The 19,489-nt window shown below is 43.2% G+C and overlaps 1 protein-coding gene across 1 annotated transcript in view; it reads left to right on the top strand.

Moving 5' to 3' along the window:
* The window catches only part of GRM8 (glutamate metabotropic receptor 8), a 951,427-nt gene that overhangs the window by 313,476 nt on the left and 618,462 nt on the right, over positions 1–19,489 (top strand). The window lies entirely within an intron of this gene.

The following is a 19,489-nucleotide window of genomic DNA, read 5'->3' as shown; positions in this document are numbered from 1 at the left end:
TATTTAAAACAGGTCTAAACCTTCACATTGCAGTAGATTACCGTTTTAAAAACTGTTTAAATACCATTCATATAAATCAACCCGTTTAATCCCCTGAACACTTTTCAAGGCAGAATGCAGGGGACAGCCTATCACAGGTCTGTAGTCTGTTGATTTTACTAAATACCTTTTTCAGAGCCATTCTCACCACATAAAAAACGGCTCTGAAACATGTAGGACTCTGCTTTTTAAACATGAAATACCGGTTATCTTTAACCGGTATATGAACTCTGGCACTTTCCCACTGCAGCCTTAAACGTGTTGAAATGGAAAAAAAATGGCAATATACCGTTTCACAAGTGCAGTGTGAAAGGGGTATTATGCTCAATATTATTCTACTAGCTAAAAGCCCCTCAAATGACAGATTAGTCCCTATCTGCTACTACCTCCAATCTCTATCTTCACAGCTCCCTCTCTCCATATCCAGCAAGTTTGAAACAGATGCTTTCACTTTCTATTAAGGAGTAAATTGGACCATCAAGTGGCCTATAGTGGTCACTGGTGGTACTTCACATCAGAGAGGAGTATTTAACTAGTCTGTGTGTGTGTATATATTGCTTTCAATAGGCAACAAAGCCTCAATACACAGTCCTTGGATAGAGAGCACTCACAGGACGGTACAATGTAGACAACAAAATACAATGGACTCAGCGGTCACTTGCAGCAACGTTTCGTGCTTTATTGCACGTAATCAGGCTATATATATATATATATATATATATATAAAGTACTCCTTGAAGCAGCGGCACTCAGAGGCTTGTAAACGGTGAATAAAAAAGTGAATTTATTGTCTACATGTTTCGGGGTACTTCCCCGTCTTCAGGGGAAGACGGGGAAGTACCCCGAAACATGTAGACAATAAATTCACTTTTTTATTCACCGTTTACAAGCCTCTGAGTGCCGCTGCTTCAAGGAGTACTTTACATTGGGCTTTTGGCCGACACTGAAGGCACCAGAGCAAGTTAACCCTTGGGGGTCCGAGTGCCGGGTATACGGAGTTGCTATATATATATATATATATATCTATATCTATATAAATTTTGATGGTCTTAGATAAGGTTCAGCAATCACTCTCACGCATATCAGTTGAGGGCTATGAATGATTTAAAGTAGCACACGAAAAAGTTAGAAACATCTGTCAGATAGGACAGAGGAGGTTATTTATTCAATTGCAGATAGAAAACAATACCAATAAGCTTATTTAGACAATTGTAACTATAAGCTTGGTAGGTGTACTGTTCTTGCCAGCCTGTTCTAGGTCTTAAGCTGTGTACACACGGGGGCGATAGGGGCTGAAATCACTGGAAATAGGGTCGCAGGCGACCATATTGCCAGTGATGGGAGTGTGCTCCTGCGACCAGCTGATTCCCTCTGCTGCTCCCCCGGCAGAGGTTCCCTTTCATCAGCGACCATCTATGGTCGCTGAGGAAAAGGAGAAACTAAGCAATATATTGCTCAGCCATATATTGCTAGCAATATATGGCTGAGAAATAAATCTCCATCGTGTCTACGGGGCTTTAGATCCTACATACCTATAAAAAATATGTAAATTACAAAGGGCCATCTCATAGTGTATTAAAAGACAATTTCAATATACTGTAGAGTAATAAAACAGGTCAAAGACTTGCATATCAGTGGTGGCAGTCAATGCCAACTAAGCGGGTTATTCTGGTTGAGCAAACTAGATGCCGCTGGCTGAATGCCAGTACGCCCACCCCCCCTTGCACGCCACATACCTTTGCACAGGCTGCAAATAGATGTTTAACATAAACATCCATTCCCAGGCTGTGGGGGAATGATGTGGAAGGTAAATGAATATATTAGGTTACTCTCAGGTCACCTTAGATATGTGTGGACATTCAGCAGGAAGTGGGCGGGCAGCTGACAACCATTGATGTCAGCTGTCTGCCTCCAGCATCTATGTCATGGGTCGATCACCATGGGAACGGCAAGCATTTTCATGGGAACGCCCATGAAATGCTGAGCATTCCCATGGGCGCAACTATCCACCGCCACCCCACGCCCCTCCCTCCCACAGTCTTGGGTGTGTGCACCCGGCAAACAGTCTGTTCACCATGGCCACATGCACCCGGCATATGCACATGCGCAGTCATACACATAAGCCCAGCATCGGTCACGAGCGCACGGGGGATCCAAATAGACCAGAATAAGGGCCTAAAGCACAGTACGCCAGATCTATATAGTGTTCATTTGTACATTGCCTCAGTCACTAGCATAACAAACTTCTGCAATGCTTTTGAAATTGTAACATATCAATCTTGAAAAATCTATAACTTACAACCAATTGTATTTCACATTTGCCTATAAAATTAATATAATCTCATCATTTCTATATTTATGCTGCTGATATATCTATTATAAGCCTTTACACTGATAACCAGTGATTCTACAAATAAGTACCATTCATTTAGTGCTACTGTACATGACACATTATTGCTTTGTACATTGTTTCATTAATGAAAAAATAAATCCATTATTGTTTTAGACTTATGTGTTCAAGCCAATAGCAGCTTTGAACAACATCCTATATATAGTGTATTTAACATTTACTCTTCCTTCTTGATCATTGATTGTATTCGGATTCTTTCTTACCACCACAGGGGTCATTTTGCTGTGAAGCTTGTTTGCTAGAGGTGAAGATACTTGGTTATGCTGTCTCTTTCATTATGTGAACAAAATGTTTAATTTGTAGCGGAAAATGAAATGTTCATGCAGTTAAGGAATTTCATGGTGCATTATTTCCATATAAAAGGAAGGCACTGAATAATTTTTTGTAATAGCATATGATGAGTGTCAAACTGCATTCCCCAGAGCTAAGATCGTGTAGATTTGAAATATTTCTGCTTTTTCTATTGTTTTGCAGACTATAGCCTCTCTCTGGAATGGCAAACTTTTATTCTATCTGCATTAAATCATTGCATCTTTCTTTCTCAGACTTCCATAATACAGTTACTTCATCCAAACAATGGGGGTCATTCAGATGTGGTTGGAGCTGCTGCATCTGTAGCAAAGTACAGATTGAATTGCGCATGTGCAGGATCCGTTCTGCTTATGGCCAAACTGGGCTCGCAACAACAAATTCACACTGGCATCAGACAGTCAGTGATTGAAACAGTTCTGGGATAAATGATAGACAATGTCTAGGTGGACAGTCACTAGATTGACCGCTATTGTCGACAGTGATTAGATCAATGATGGCTAACCCTGACACTCCAGCTGTTGTTGAACTAGACATCCCAGCATGCCCTGCTACAGTTTTACGGTTTGGCCATGCTAAAACTGATGCATGGCATGCTTGTATGTGTAGTTCAACAACAGCTGGAGTGTCAAGGGTAGCCATCACTGGATTAGATTGACACCTAGAATGGTCGACATACACTAAGTCAACACAAGCAAATGGTCAACATCAACTTGGTCGACACATGAAAAGGTTGACGTGATTTTTTCAGTTTTTTTTGTGTCTGTCAACATATGCCAACATGGACACCGTATAAGTGTAGCATGTCCCCTTGCATGGCTCGCTGTGCTTGCCATGCTTTGGTCATGGAGCCTCGCTGTGCTCGTCACACTATTTTATTCTTCCTCTATAAAAAAAAATCCTGAACAACTCATGTCGACATTTTCCTGTGTCTACCATGTCAACCACAATTTACTTGTGTTGACCCAATCACTGTCAACCATTAGTGGTTGACCTAGTGACTGTTTACCTAGACATTGTCAAATCTCCAACTGGATACCATTGAAATTCGGATGCTATTTGTGATGGGAAGGGGTGGTGATGACCTCCATTTCTCCAAAGGAAGGAGTGTCACTGCCTCTGTAGGGTATGAAAAAGGCCAGGATCTCCATCAGAGGACAGACTATATTTGACTTATATGTAGTATAATATATAGCATAGTATATGTTGGTTGGCTTGCAAGATCCTATGGGCCAGATGTATCAAGCTACATAAAGTTATACAATGGAGAGTGATATACAGCCAGCCAATCAGCTCCTACCTGTCATTTTTCAAAACCAGGCTGTAGCATGACAGGTAGAAGCTGACTGGCTGGCTGTTCATCACTTTCCATTTATATCACTTTTTGAAGCTTGATACATCTGGCCCTATCATGAGTCAATTAGCCAGCCATTGCTGTCAGGTATAATCTGATACTGAGTCCTTGGTAGTTTAAGCACTAATAAAAATGCAACAATAGATTTTAGTATTCGAATCCTTTACATGCATTTAACATGGATTAACATGAGCACAAACAGTTTACAGAAAAACAAAACAATGAATCTGATATCACACAATTTAATCATTTGCTGCAATGATTGTGCGAAGGAAGAGACAATTAAATTAATGTTTTCTAAATCTTAATCTATTTTATGAGTGTTTTTACTTATTCATCAACAACATGACTAATATTTAATTTTAAGATTATTAATTATATCTTTGTTTAGGTTATTCTATAGGTTACCAGAACACATAGGGCGGTATTCAATGTGAATACCCTGCGAGGTGCAGCGAATCCTTTTTAGGATTCGCTGCACATTCGCCACGTTCCGGAGCCAGCGGGCTCCGGTATTCAACGTGTCAGGGGCTCGCTGCCCCTGACAGGCGAATATGAGCTCCTGCGGCGATTGCCGCAGGGAGCCTCAGGACGGTGCCAGGCAGAGAGATGGTAGTCTCTCTGCCTAGCCCAGACCTTTGTGGGGGGTTAGGTGTGCTCCCCGGGTGCCAGGCAGCACAGGCTGCCCCCCGGGGCTGCCAGCAGGCAAGCGTATATTCACTACACAGGATCGTAATGATCGTGCAGTGAATATATGAATATGTAATGAGCGGCTCCGCTCTGGCGCCACCTGCTGGCTGCTGTGTAAAAAATAATAATAAAAAAAAATATTATTTTTAAAATTAAATATATATTCATGTGCTTACAGCACATGAATAAAAATAGCATGCCCCTCCTCAGAAGAAAATTCCTGATTTTTTTACACCAAATGTAAAAAACAGAACACTTTATTTTAAAAGTTCACATTCCACTTCACCATAAAAAGATAGCGATTGCTGCTCGGTGAATCATGGTGACCAAAACCTTCAAATGTATTCGCCAACTGGTCATTGAATAGGGTGATTCACCCTTTTAGTCAGAAATTCGCCAAACAGCACAAATTCACCATAAAAACCTGGCGAATCAGGCTCATTGAATACCGCCCAGTGAGCTATTGTTATATCAGTACAGGAAACCGAGAATGATTTGTAAATAATCCATTACGGTATATTAATTCAGAAACAATGGTCATCCTTAACTGATTATTACTTGTGTCCACAGCTAACTTCTATAAGTGTCCACTGCTCTTAAGTCCAATACAATTAGTAACCTAGTAACCAAGAATGTTTTCAGTACAGTGCGTGCTGTGGGATTGCCTGTGCATTCTCTGTGTGTTCTTATTTATCTTTGATGGCTATTCATTTTATCAGACAGAATAAAAAGTGTCCCTAGGTAAGATGCTGCAGATGTTCCTAATGATAGAAGCTACCAATGAAAGCTGAAGCTGTAAGGCATGATATAAAATGAGTAGGTGTAATGTCAAACAGCTTGTATGCAAATGTATACAGAAGTGGGTGATTCCACCATAAATGAGCTACAGTGAGCTTTAAAGTTTAAGAAAACTCAGGTTAAAGAAATGCATCATTTTCTTGCGGTGGGTGCAGTATGTGCACAATGGCTCTAGCTGCTTACCATCTTCTGATCTTCACTAGTGTACTCAGTGGTGTAACTAGATACATGTGGGCCCCATAGCAAAAGTTTGTGAGGGCCCCTATTGATCACCTAATGCTGAAAAATGTATACAGCACATGATACTTTGACAGGCATAGTAGGCCCCTTTCAGCTCTGGGCCCCATAGCAGCTGCACCCTCTACACTTATGGTAGTTACGCCCTTGAGTGTACTGTATACTTACCTTTATTATTCCACAGATTATTTAATTGAAACCTAGATTCCATTTTCAAAATGATAGATCTCACTAAGAGGCACTACATAGGGGGCTGTGAGAGGAGAGCCCTGAAAGGGTAGCTGTGAGAAGTGGACATTAATGTGGAGGCTGTGAGAGGAGGATATTGATGGGAGCTATGAGAGGTGGACATTAAAGGGGGTGGTGCTGTAAGAGGTATAAATTGAAGTGAGGAGTAAAGCCCCGAACACACGGGGGAGATATATTGCTCAGCAATATATTGCCCAGTGTCTCCTTTTCATCAGCGACCAGAGATGATCACTGATGAATGGGAACCTCTGCCGGGGGTGCCGCATGGGTAATTAGCTGGTCCAACCGCCGGAAGGGAGGTCCCCGCCCACGGGGAGTGGGGGCATTCTGGCGAGACCCGGCGCTGGCTGAGAGGCGTTCCATCTGTAAAGCCTAGTGTATATAACCCTAATGTAAGTATAAAACTTTCTGGTATGCTTCTGATGTGGTATACAAGAATAAGCAGAGATCTGTTTTGCCCATCTGGCATACAAGTAATTATGCATAATAACATTTTACAATTATGTGATAAAATTAATATAATGGCACAGTTAGATATTCACAATATGTGGTATGGCATTCATACAGAGAATTGTTTGCACATTGTAAAAGTAACAAATGCAGTATATGCTTACAAGTAAAGTGGTATAAGCTAAAAGAGTGAAACCTTTGTGGAAGAGCGAACATTTAAAGTACAGTGGATATGTATAGCATTGTGGTGGATTATACAGGTAAAATAGATATGTACTCTAACATTGCAGGGGGCATATACAGGTAAGGTAGATACTGTATGAACTTTGGGCCTGATTCTGGTTTGCTCACTAGTCTGTGAACATCGCAGCTAGCCTTACCTCTGTGGAGGAGGGGGGCTGCCATGATGCAACAACCCTCTCTGCTGCTGCCACTGCTGTGCTTATGGTCCAGGCTGCTCCTAGCCGTCGGTCCCCGGCATGGGTCCAGCGCATGCGCAGTAGCTTCTTACATACTGCGCTGGCCCCAGCCTCTAATGTTGCAGCAGCTTCTGGAGGCATATTCAGTGTCCAGGGTTTGGCACATGCACAGTATTGTCAGCAGGGACGCCCTGTAGCTGTGCATAGAGAGGCATCCCCGAGGGAGGGAAAACCTCCTAATGGGACTGGCAGGTCAGACTTCCAATAGGAAGTCATTGCTAGTCACAGTGAAGCCAGTGCAGTCTCATATTCTGCATCTGGCTTCACTTAGGCAGAGAACATTGGCAGATTTTACCTGGGGGGGCTGCAGCCCACATGTAAAATCCGCCATTGATCGCAGCTTACTGAGCACCTGAGACACCGCCCCACCGAATAAACACCCTTCATCACAAAATTTCACCAGAAACATGCAAGGGGGATGTGTACATGAACAGATCCCCTCGCATATGCTGCTATCAGTAGAAATCATCCAACGGTCACCGACCATCGCTTCATTTGTTCTGATTTCTCAAATAAGCCAGCATACCCACGGGAACGGCCAGTGTTTTCATGGGGAAGCCCATAAAATGCTGGGCATTTCCATGGGCAGGCCCCATTCCAACCACCGTCCACCTCGGCCCACCCCTTATGTTTGATAACTGCTCGGCTACTATGCAAGTCGCCATAGCCATTCACAAAGGGGGCTGCACATGCACATAATAGACCATGTGCAGTGACCACAACATCGGGATGTGGCCGAACTCGCATTATTGCGAGAGAACTAGAATCACCTCATGTGTAGCATTGTAGATGTCTTTATATGTAAGGTACTGTGTGACAATTTCATTGTTTATACAGGTAATATACATACAGTATCATAGGTGTTTCTATAATGGGTGCACACTGTACCCATGTTTTAATACTCACAACAAATATTGCCACCAAAATGGCAAAACATCCTTTAACATTTATTTAGCTCTGCTGCTTTTATTAGCTGGTGATATATTTACAAGTCCAGGCCCTAATTACCTGCCACACTCACATTCAAAACAATATACAGTAGAAATCTAGCCAACCTCATAAATGTCACATGTATCCCATCACCCTCCAAGTCACTAAAATGTGCCTTACTAAATGCACGCTCTGTTTGCATATAAACTAACATCAGTCCACGACCTCTTCATCTCTGGCAACTTCAATCTGCTGGTTATTACAGAGAATTGGCTCACACAATCAGACACCACTTCCCCTGCAGCACTGTCACATGGTGGTTTCCACTTCACACACACACCTCCTGGCCTGGTAACAGTAAAGGAGGTGGGGTAGGTATATTGCTGTCCCAGTTGTGCACATACACAGTCCTACCACTGGTTCCACCACTCATCAACATCATTTGAAGTTCACTCTATCAGGGTTTTCACCCCTTTCTCTCTGCGGATCACAACCTTCTCAACCTCCTCCATTTCTTCAAACTCTATAATACCTAAATCATGCAAACCTCCTCTAACCCGCAGAAATACTAATGCTATCGATTTTCAACAACTTCCTACCTCTCTGCAACAACTGCTCTCACCAATTTCTACACTTGCCTGTCCTGAGACAGCTGTAAACCACCTGAACCAGACTCTACAAACTGCCCTTGATGAAGCTGCTCCAGCTACTCACAATTCACATAAGTTTAGATGCCAACCTTGGCAAGATTGGCAAGAATTTACAAGAAACCTGCAAAAACTATCACAGAGATTTGAACGTCAGTGGAGTAAATCTAAAATTCCAAGTGACTTTGTCACATTTAAGACTACCTACCACTCCTATCGTAATGCTCTGGACACTGCTAAACAAACTTATTTTCAATCTCTCATCTCTTCTCATGCCACTAACCCCAAGTAACTTTTTAATACATTTAAATCACTTCTTTACCCTCCCTCACCCTCCCCACCTGCCAATATCAGCTTTCTTCCTTCTTCAAGGAAAAGATTGCTAAAATCCAAGATGAAATGGCATGCTGTTCTTCAGCCAATGACTTGCTTACTTCCTTTCCTGAGCCATTTGCCACCTTTTTTTGACCCCACATGTGAGGATGAAGTATCCACACTCTTCTCATCTTCCTACTCCACTAACTCTTTTCATGATCCTATACCCTTACAAGTCAGTAAAGCTCTGTCTCCTGTGCTTATCCTAAGCTTAACTAAAATCTGTAAACTCTCTCTCTCTCTAATGGTATCTTTACTTCTCTGTGCAAGCATGCACTTATTACTCCCATTCTAAAAAAAAACACAATTCTGATCTAAACTGTCTCTCTAACTACCGTCATATCTCTCAGCTCTCATGCCTCTCCAAGCTTCTTGAGAGACTTGCCTACACTCCCATCACACACTTTCTTAACTCCTACAACTTATTGGACCCACTTCAGTCAGGCTTTCGCTCTCAACACTCCACAGAGACAGCACTGGCTAAAGTAGTCAATGATTGGCCACTGCTAAATCTAAAGGCCATTTCTCACTTCTTATTCTTCTAGATCTCTCAGCTGCCTTTGACACTGTTGACCACTCTCTTCTCATACAAACACTACAATCACTAGTTCTTCAAAACAAAGCCCTTTCTTGGTTCTCTTCCTACCTATTTAATCTCTCTTTCAGTGTTCGCTTCTCTGATTCTACATCCTCCTCACTACTTCTGTCTGTTGGAGTACCACAAGGCTCAGTCTTAGGTCCTCTGCTTTTCTCAATCTATACCTCTTCACTTGGGAAACTAATCAACTCTTTCGAATTTCAGTATCATCTGTACGCTGATGATACTCAAATCTATCTATCTATCCTCCCCGGAATTGTCACCATCAGTATTGCTCCATGTCTCTGAATGTATTTCTGCCATTTCATCTTGGAAGTCATCTTGCCACCTCAATCTCAACTTTTCCAAAACAGAATTAATTATATTCCCACCAGCCAAGAGTATTTACCAACCTGATATCTCTATCACTGTTGAGAACACAACAATTAATCCTACTCCACAAGCTCGCTGCCTAGTGGTCATCCTCGACTCTGAACTGTCCTTCATTCCTCACATTCAATCTGTTTCTAAATCGTGTTACATGCATCTAAAAAACATATCCAAAATTCATCCGTACCTTACACAAGACACTGCAAGTGACTATTGCAATAGCCTCTTTACCGGTCTTCCTAAGAAAAGACTCTCACCACTATAATCCATTTTGAATGCAGCTGCAGGCTGATCTTCCTGGCTACATGTTCATCATCTGCTGATCCGCTCTGTCGGTCTCTCCATTGGTTGCCTGTATGTTACCACATTCATTCTAAAATACTTCTACTTAGTACATACAAAGTCCTTACTCTGACTACACCGACTCATATCTCTTCGCTTATCTCAAAATATATCCCCACCCGACCTCTCCGCTCTGCACAAGATCTGTGTCTCTCATCCACACTCATTACTTGTTCCCACTTACACTTGCAGGATTTTTGTCGGGCAGCACCCACCTTATGGAATGTCCTTCCAAGCACATTAAGACTCTCCTCTAGCCTCCAAACTTTCAAGTGTTCCCTGAAAACTCACCTCTTCAGGCAAGCTTATCATATTCAGGACCCCCACACAACCTCCAGTAGCATTTATATCTAATTGCATCCCATCAGGACTGTCTTGTAATCTGATAGGACTGCCAGACTATGGAATTCTATCCTTATGTATCCCTCCTATTATTCTTATAGATTGTAAGTTTGCGAGCAGGGCCCTCCTACCTCCATGTCAGTTTGTATCTACCCAGTTTGTTTAATCACTGTTGTTTCTAATTGTAAAGTGCAACGGAATATGCTGCGCTATATAAGAAACTGTAAATAAATAAATAATAAATAAAAAGGCAGCCGTGCATGTGCAGTACCGAATTTAGGAATATGGCGGGCGCATGTTTCCGGAGACTAGGACATACACAATAGACTCTGGCACAATACCAGAGTCTATGATACTGTGGAGAGGAGGGGCGCTCTGCACATGGGCCCCCTCCTCTGTCAAAGCACCCGTGGTACGGGATGCAGTCAAAATCCCGACGGTCCAAATCCCGACAGGGTCAAAATCCCGACAGGGTCAAAATCCCGAATGGGTCAAAATCTCGACATGGACAAAATCCTGACATGGACAAAATCCAGACAGGGTCAAAATCCCGACATTTAAAATCCCAATATTTAAAATCCCGACAGGGTCAAAATCCCGACATATAGAATGTACAAGTGAAACAGTCTACATGCCTTTCGGTCGACAGGTGCGAGGTCGACATGGGTTTTTTCACTGTTTTTTGAGCCGACAGGCGGTATTTCAAGCCCTACCATCCACTATAGTGTGGTGGGAGAATAAAATAGTGTGCCGAACGCAGCGAGGCACCCTGCCCGAAGCATAGCGAGGGGCTGCGGTTCACTTGCAACTGTGTCCATGTCGACTGTGTCGACATTCGGGTAAAAAAACAGTGAAAAAACCCATGTCGACCTCGCACCTGTCGACCGAAAGTCATGTAGACTGTTTCACCTGTACATTCTATATGTCGGGATTTTGACCCTGTCAGGATTTTAAATGTCGGGATTTTGACCCTGTCGGGATTTTAAATGTCGGGATTTTGTCAATGTCGGGATATTGACCCATTCGGGATTTTGACCCTGTCGGGATTTTGACCGTCAGGATTTCATACCGAATCCCCTGGTACATATGTACTGTGTAACATTGCATTCGGTTATACAATCGATGTAGATACAGTATGTTCTGTGAAACATTGTAGTGGTCATACAAATAAATCTAGTATGTACTGTATAACATTTTGGTGTTTATGGAAATAATTAAAGATGTGTATAATATTGTGGTGTATAATATTAAAATATAGCATTTCCGTGCATGCACTGGGTGCGTGCGGCCATAGTGAACAGTGTTCCCCGGGCGTTGCACCCAAGACTCCATGGGGAGGGAGCATGGGGTGATGGGACGGGGGATTTTCTCATGGAAACACCCATCATTTCATGGGCGTTCCCATGAAAACGCTGGGCATGCCAATGCAAATCGCCCGGTGATGCGGGTTTAGGGCGTGGGCAGCTGACAACAATGGATGTCAGCTGCCTGCCCTGTTCCTGTTGAATGTGCACACATATCTTAGTGACCTGAGAGACACTTAGATATGTGTGCACCTTCCACATCCATTTGCAGCCGTGCGGGGGAATTCGCGCAGCGAATGGGGGGCAGTGGCATATGGGAACAGTGGGTGAAAATGACATGCAGCGCTGCAAACGAAGCAATGCTGGGTTTCAACCAGAATAACCCCCGTTAACCTGCCAATGGATGAGGCAAATGACAGTTGACCATTTGCTTCCAAATGCTAAAAAATTGACAAAAGCTGTCATTCAGATATTACCTGTTTTTGTTCTATCCAGTCTGATTGGACAATAAATCTGTAGATGTATGGCCAGCTTTTACCCCTTCACTTAGGAAGGGTTATGGATCATTAGGTCACCAGCATTATGGTAGACAAGTATTACATCTATAATATTAGGTCGACATGCATTTAAGTCGAGTTAAGGTCGACATGCAGGAAGGTAGACATGACTTTAGGTCGACAGGATCATTAGGTCGATGTGGGTAAGGTTGACAGGGTCATTAGGTTGACATGGGTAAGACCAACATTGAAAAAGTCGACATTGTTTTTTTCTAATTTTTATTTAACCGTAATGTCAACATAAACACTAAAACGTAGAACCGCGCCCCCTCACATGGCACGCTGCGCTCGCCATGCTTCGGGCGCGGTGCCTTGCTACACTCGGCGTACTATTTTATTCTCCCACAATGCCCTAGTGGATGGTAGGGCATGATATACCGCCTGTCGGCACATGTTGTGTTGACATGGAGACCAAAACGTAGCACCATCCTCTCGCATGGCTCGCTACGCTCGGCACATTATTTTATTCTCCCACCACGCCCTAGTGGATGGTAGGGCATGAAATACCGCCTGTCAGCACATTTTTTCTCACAAAACAGTAAAAAACCTCATGTCAAACTAATGACACTGTCGACCTTACCCATGTCGACCTTAAGTTATGTCGACCTTCCTGCATGTCTACCATAAGTCATGTCGACTTAAATGCATGTCTACCTAATGGTGTCGACCTAATGCTTGTTTACCACCATGCTGGTGACCCACTGACCGTATCCCTTAGGAAGAATGCTACTTACTGCTCCTGCTATACTGCAGTTATTACTACAGTATAAGTAATTTACTTTCACCCATATACTATACATATGTTAAACAGATCCACATCAGAGCTCAGGGTTCAGCTTTTAGTGTATCAACTAATCCAATGTGTTATTTGTTTTCCCTCTACTTCCCCCACTGCCCACTCGCCAGCTCTGTAGAAGTGATCCGGCTTTCTTCTCACACACCTGGGGGCTCATGCTGATGAGGGAATGGCAGAGGGGTTGGCGTGTTTTCCCTTGTCCTTTTGATCATGTTACAAATCACTGACAGAATTAAGGTTCTCTAACTGCGAGCTTCATAAATATGCATAAAACATTACAGTGATGCATATAAAAACAATGCCTTTTTTAGAATGTGTTTCTGAACTCCAAATGGTAAAACTTCTGGGGAAGTGTTGGATGACTGAGTATGATTGATAATGTGCAGAATAGTTATTTCAGTGATTTGCATAATTTATACATAACATATATAATCAATATCACACCTTTTACATGTGATGCAAACACTTAACAGTTTGGCACACTGTTCGGTTGTGCCAGACCTTTATTAATGTAATACAAATCAAAACATGTCAACAGCAGCAGAAAGTACTGTTTGATCAGACAGGAACGCTTGAAATTTCTGCACAAACTGATACATATGGATAACCAGCGGTGGGGATGTTGGTGGTTAGAGCATCTGTAATACCTGCTTGACTACGGTAAGGTGTGAGTGTATAGAAATGTACTAACAGGTCGTTAATGCAGAAACTCTCCTTCTTTTGCATGGTGATCCTGACAACTCTCCCCGCAGAGAATTCTTTGCTGGTCATCGGAGAGGTAAAAAGTACGCAGGCCAAGTCTGCGATAATGCAGGTTAAAGACCTCAACTTGAAGTAACTTTATTGAACTATTTAGCAAAGGGAAGGGACACTCTCCGCAATGTGGATACTCAGACATGTAAATGAATTGTGCACAGATAAAGCACATTATACAATTCACACATAAGGCATATTCAATACACCAGGTAATCCGGCAAAGTTAGACACAGTAAAGGAAAGATTAAGTATTTCTATTCTCTTCTATCCAAAAACATCTAAACATTTCAAGAAGGCAACATATTACTGAATTATCCTAATCTTGCCTTGGCCCAGGTTTATCAAAAATCCCAATGGTTTAGTCATGTGTAAGTGAATTGGGATATACAGATGGAGCGCCTCTCGCTCTTGCAGGGGATGGCAAAAGATTCGCTAGCCGCCATCCCCCGCCAGCCGCCGTAAGGGCACGCGCACGCACGAGATGCGCACGCGTCGCCTTACAACGGGGCTCACTCCAGGTCCCCCCCTCCTCGCCGAGGTTCGCCCGGGATCCCCGCCGCCTTCCCGCCCCCCCCTCCAACCCTGTCCGTCTCCTTGAAGCGGAGACGGATAGGGTTCCCGTCCCCCCGCCGACGGGAAACTGAGACGCACGTGTGCGTGAGACGCACGTGCGTCTCAGTCAGATGGGGCGCCTCTCTGCCAGATTCTGGCGCAGTGCCAGCAAAAATGAGATGCGCTCCATCTGTATATGCATATATATATAAAACACACGTTTAACTGTTTTTAGACTTAGTTCCATGAACAATGAAAGGAATTCCTGGCCAAGGTAGTGGTGAAATAATTCTTGTCATATAATAGAAGGCAAATGAACTGTCTTTGTAGCTCAACAAGAAAGAATTAACTGTACTGCAATGGTTTACTGAAAGGAATACTGTGTCTCTCAGCACACTGCTGCTCACGGCTGTCACTGACTGGACTTGTGGATCCACTCTGAGTGACTGTTCCGGTACTGGTTGGTTCACTGGCGTAATTGTAGCTGGGCAAATGTCTTACCTACTCATAGACGAAACCCTAAAGGTGTTGGCTCAATTTCAATCGGAGGCGCGTAGTCTAACCGAGTAAAAGTTTTCGCCAGGGACCCCCGCAAGGGGATTTGGACTTTGTGGTATCTGCCCGGCAGGCTGCAGCCCTCCGATGGAAAAACCTTAGGGATTCCAGGTGACAGTAAACTGCTGTGGCTTTGGCTGTATAGCACACTGGAAGTAACTGGAACAGCGCACTGGTCATATAACGAGAGGCTGTAGTGACCCAACTGGCGAGTAGAGTAGTCGAAATGGATTTGCAAACTGAAGATGACCCACTGGGTAAAGTAACGAAACTAAACATAGCACTTCTCGGCTAACTCATTCTTTTCATATGTATTATATACATATATATGTATATATACATACATATATATATATATATATATATATAGAGATATTCGGACCAGCACTCTCCTTGAAGTCTGTAATGAAGCTGCGTGCCTTTGCTAGAATGTATAGCGGTCTGGGTCTCCCCTCCAAGAAATGAAGTAGAAACAGCACGTCACTGCAGCAAATAAAAATCTTTATTCCAGCCTCAACGGCTCGTTTCGGGGCATCAGCCCCTTTCTCAAGAAGCGGAATATCACAGGAAGCAGATGGATACAACACTCCTGCACAGGTGCCCTTTTTAAAGCTCACCAATTCGCGCCATCTCCGCCTCTCAGCGTCTCTGTATACTCAGCTGTTGCGAATCCCGGCCAGAGCATGACGTGACGCGACTCCCACTCGCGTCTCCGTCACCCCGGCAACTAGATTCACACCCCAGGCCGTCATTAACACGCGCCGCTCACACCAGCGCTGTCATGACGACCGGACGATAGCAGAGTATCAGATGGTTACACTGGTAGATATGCATTCAAGTGACGGGCTTCTCATCCACAATTTTAGTTAGAGCGGCTCTCACCCGCCCAACAGAATTGTAAATCGATTAGCCCCACACACATCAGGAATGCATACAATCTAAGCTAAGGAGGTACGATAAACATACAAAATATTTATTTGTTTACAGGGCACCAAGTGCATAAAATACAATACTAAACAATGCATAAGCTAATGAAGTACATACAATCAAGCATATCTTCAAAATTATCACGCATAGTTTACAAATATGAAAATACAAAAAAATACAAAAATTAATGCATAAACATGCAAATATGTTTTTTTTTTAAATATATTTAAATAAATATTTAAATATATGCATATCAGGACTGGACAATATAGTACTAAATACAACTAGGCAGTCAATCTAAATACCCATAGATCTTACATAAAACTGCTCCACACAATACGCTCGTTAAGACCGTATGGGGCCACAGTGTTAAGACGATATATCAAGGCCGCCTTGATTGACGACCGATGCATGGCCATTCTTTCCTTAAATTTTCTGCTTGTCATGCCTATATAGAAAAGGCCACAAGGACAAACAATTCTGTAAACAATAAACTGCGAATCACATGATAACACATGTTTGATGTGATGTATTTTAGAAGTGTGTGGATCTTTAAACTCATTACCAGTGATCATAAAATCACATGTTACACACCGAGGACACTTATAGCATCCTGGTTTCTTATACATAATGTTCCTATTCACATCACTTTCAAACCCCGTGATATACGTGTGAACTAATATATCACGTAAGTTCCGACCCCTAGAATAGCAGGTCAGAGGTCTTACTTTTCTGAAAACCGGTAAACCGACATCAGTAGCTACTATGGGCCACAACGCTTTAGTGGCAATGGGGACCACAGAGCTTGATGTGTCAAATTTGGTAATGAAGGGGAATACCTGGGTGGGGGTTTTTTCAGCTGGATTAAGCAGATCTTGTCTTTTCAATAGTAGTGCTTTATTTTTAGCTTTAATGAGCTGCCCATAAGGGTATCCTCTGTGACGAAATTTGTGAATGATAAGCTCTAATTCAGAGTGCATTTTGGAAGGGTCACTGCATATCCGCACAGCTCTCACCATCTGCGAGTATGGCAGGCCCTTCTTCAATGCAGGGGGATGGTGACTACTAGCATGTAGAAGGGTGTTACGGTCTGTGGGCTTTTTGAACAGCTCCGTACTAACTACCCTATCAGTCACCTTAACCGACACGTCCAGGAAGTCAATATATGACTTACTGGTTTTGAATGTGAATTTAATGGGCGTGTCTGCCTCATTAATCTCATTCATCATGTCCATAAACAGTTCCTCCCCACCATTCCAAAACATAAACAAATCATCTATGTATCTGCAGAACGTCCGGATATGTTGGCCAAGTCGATGTTGAAAAAACATTTCCTTCTCAAATTTAAACATAAATACATTGGCGTATGCCGGAGCTACCGCAGCTCCCATAGCACACCCGGACGTCTGCAGATACATACCTCCATCAAATAAAAAATAATTTTTGGTGAGTACCAGTTCAAGCAGTTTTAGATACAGACTGATGTTAAAGTCAAAATGGTCTAAATTCGTTAAAAATTCGAATTTAGCCTTGGTATCAAGGTAGTAATATTAAATTGCCGAAATTTGAGACTTTATCGTTTACTGCTGATGAAGCAGCACACATGCTGTTTGATGAACCTCTAAGCGAGTCTGGCCCGAATGTCGAGGACATTTACTTTAGACTGTTAAAAATGCGTAAAAAGGAGACTGACTTCTTGTTGCATGGTCAGTCTCTTTCTGATAATTTTCGTGCTAATATGATCCCCCGTGGTTTCCGAGTGCATAATGTGCCGACTATAGGCAGATCCAGCCCAGAGTTTTGTAGACGGTGGGTGGCCGTCCTGAATAAGTGTGGACTTGATCTAATGCTCTTAGTTATAGAGAAAGCAGGACGTGAACTAAAATCTACCCGTGACAAACTGGAGGCTTTTAACCCCTTCCCGACATTTGACGTACATTTACGTCATGGCCGGGATGTACTTCCCGACACATGGCATAAATGTACGTCATGCCATTTAACTGTCACCGCGTCTATAGACGCGGTGACAGTTTAAACATGTCTGCTGTCCCTGACAGCAGACATGTCCCTGCATGCCCAGGGGGGGCTGCGATGCCGCCCCCCCGTCGGCGATCGCTGTGATTGGCTGTTCAGTGTGAACAGCCAATTACAGCGTTTTCTGTGTCACCGGCGAATAACGTTCGCCGGTGACACAGGGATCGGTGGTGATTGGTGCTGTAAAGTACAGCACCAATCACCACGGGGTGTAAGGGTGACACTGGTGTCACCCCACCTCACCCAACCCGCCCCCAAAGGCCGTGATTGGTTCGTCGGACCGACGGACCAATCACAGCCATGGAGGGGGGTTTAAACTAACGGTGACTGCACTGCAGACGCCATTCCGGTCTGGAATTGCGTGCAGTGCGGTCACCGTGCCAATCTGCCGTTTTACTGACCTGATCCTTGCAAAATACTTACCTGATCACAGCTTGTAGCGTTCCTGGAGCTTGTGACTTCCTGTGTTGTGCTGTGCTGTGTTGTGCTGCTGTGCTGCTGCAGTGTGTTCCAGTTATAGATAGAGAGAGATAGAGAGAGAGACAGAGGGAGATAGAGAGGGCTAGTGACAGAGAGTGCTACATTTTGTGCTGCTGCAGTGTGATAGAGTTATAGATAGAGAGATAGAGAGAGATAGAGAGAGATAGAGAGATAGTGACAGATTGTGCTATATATTTTTTATATATATACAGCTGTACTGCGTGTGCAACTGACTGCTGCCCCCCCTTTTGTGCTGATCAGTATAAATTAACTGATCAGCAACTTTTTGGGGGCACAGGTTTTTTTTTTATATATATACCAGTGCTGCTGCAGTGTCATAGAGTGGTAGATAGTGAGAGATAGAGAGATAGAGAGAGATAGTGATAGAAAGTGCTATATTTTGTGTCTGCTGCCCCCTTTTTGTGCACCCCAGCAACTTTTTGGGGGTGCAGGGGTTATTTTTTATATATATAACTGTCAGTGCTGCTGCTGCAGTGTCATAGAGTGATAGATAGTGATAGATAGTGATAGATAGTGATAGATAGTGAGAGATAGAGAGAGATAGAGAGATAGTGACAGAGAGTGATAGAGAGTGCTATGTTTTGTGTCTGCTGCCCCCCCCTTTTGTGCTGATCACTATATCTGAGGTGATCAGCAACTTTTTGGGGGTGCAGAGGTTTTTTTTTTTTATATATACCTGCCAGTTGCACTGTCAGTTGCACCAAAGGTTGTGCACCTGCTGCCCCTCACTGGTAATCAGTGTCGCATCACTGATCACCTTTTTTTTTTTTTTTTGAGGGTGCTGTGGGGTCTTTTTTTAATTTTTTTTTATCAAATTTTTTTGATCAAATTCCTGTTGCCTTCAGTGACGGACGTTACTGACCAACATCTGTGCTCAATTTTTGGCGCA

The sequence above is a fragment of the Crinia signifera genome, chromosome 4 (assembly GCF_055691185.1).
Source record: "Crinia signifera chromosome 4, ASM5569118v1, whole genome shotgun sequence".
Taxonomy (NCBI): Eukaryota; Metazoa; Chordata; class Amphibia; order Anura; family Myobatrachidae; genus Crinia; species Crinia signifera.
Note: the sequence above shows the minus strand (reverse complement) of the source record. Positions and strands in the feature narration are given on the sequence as shown.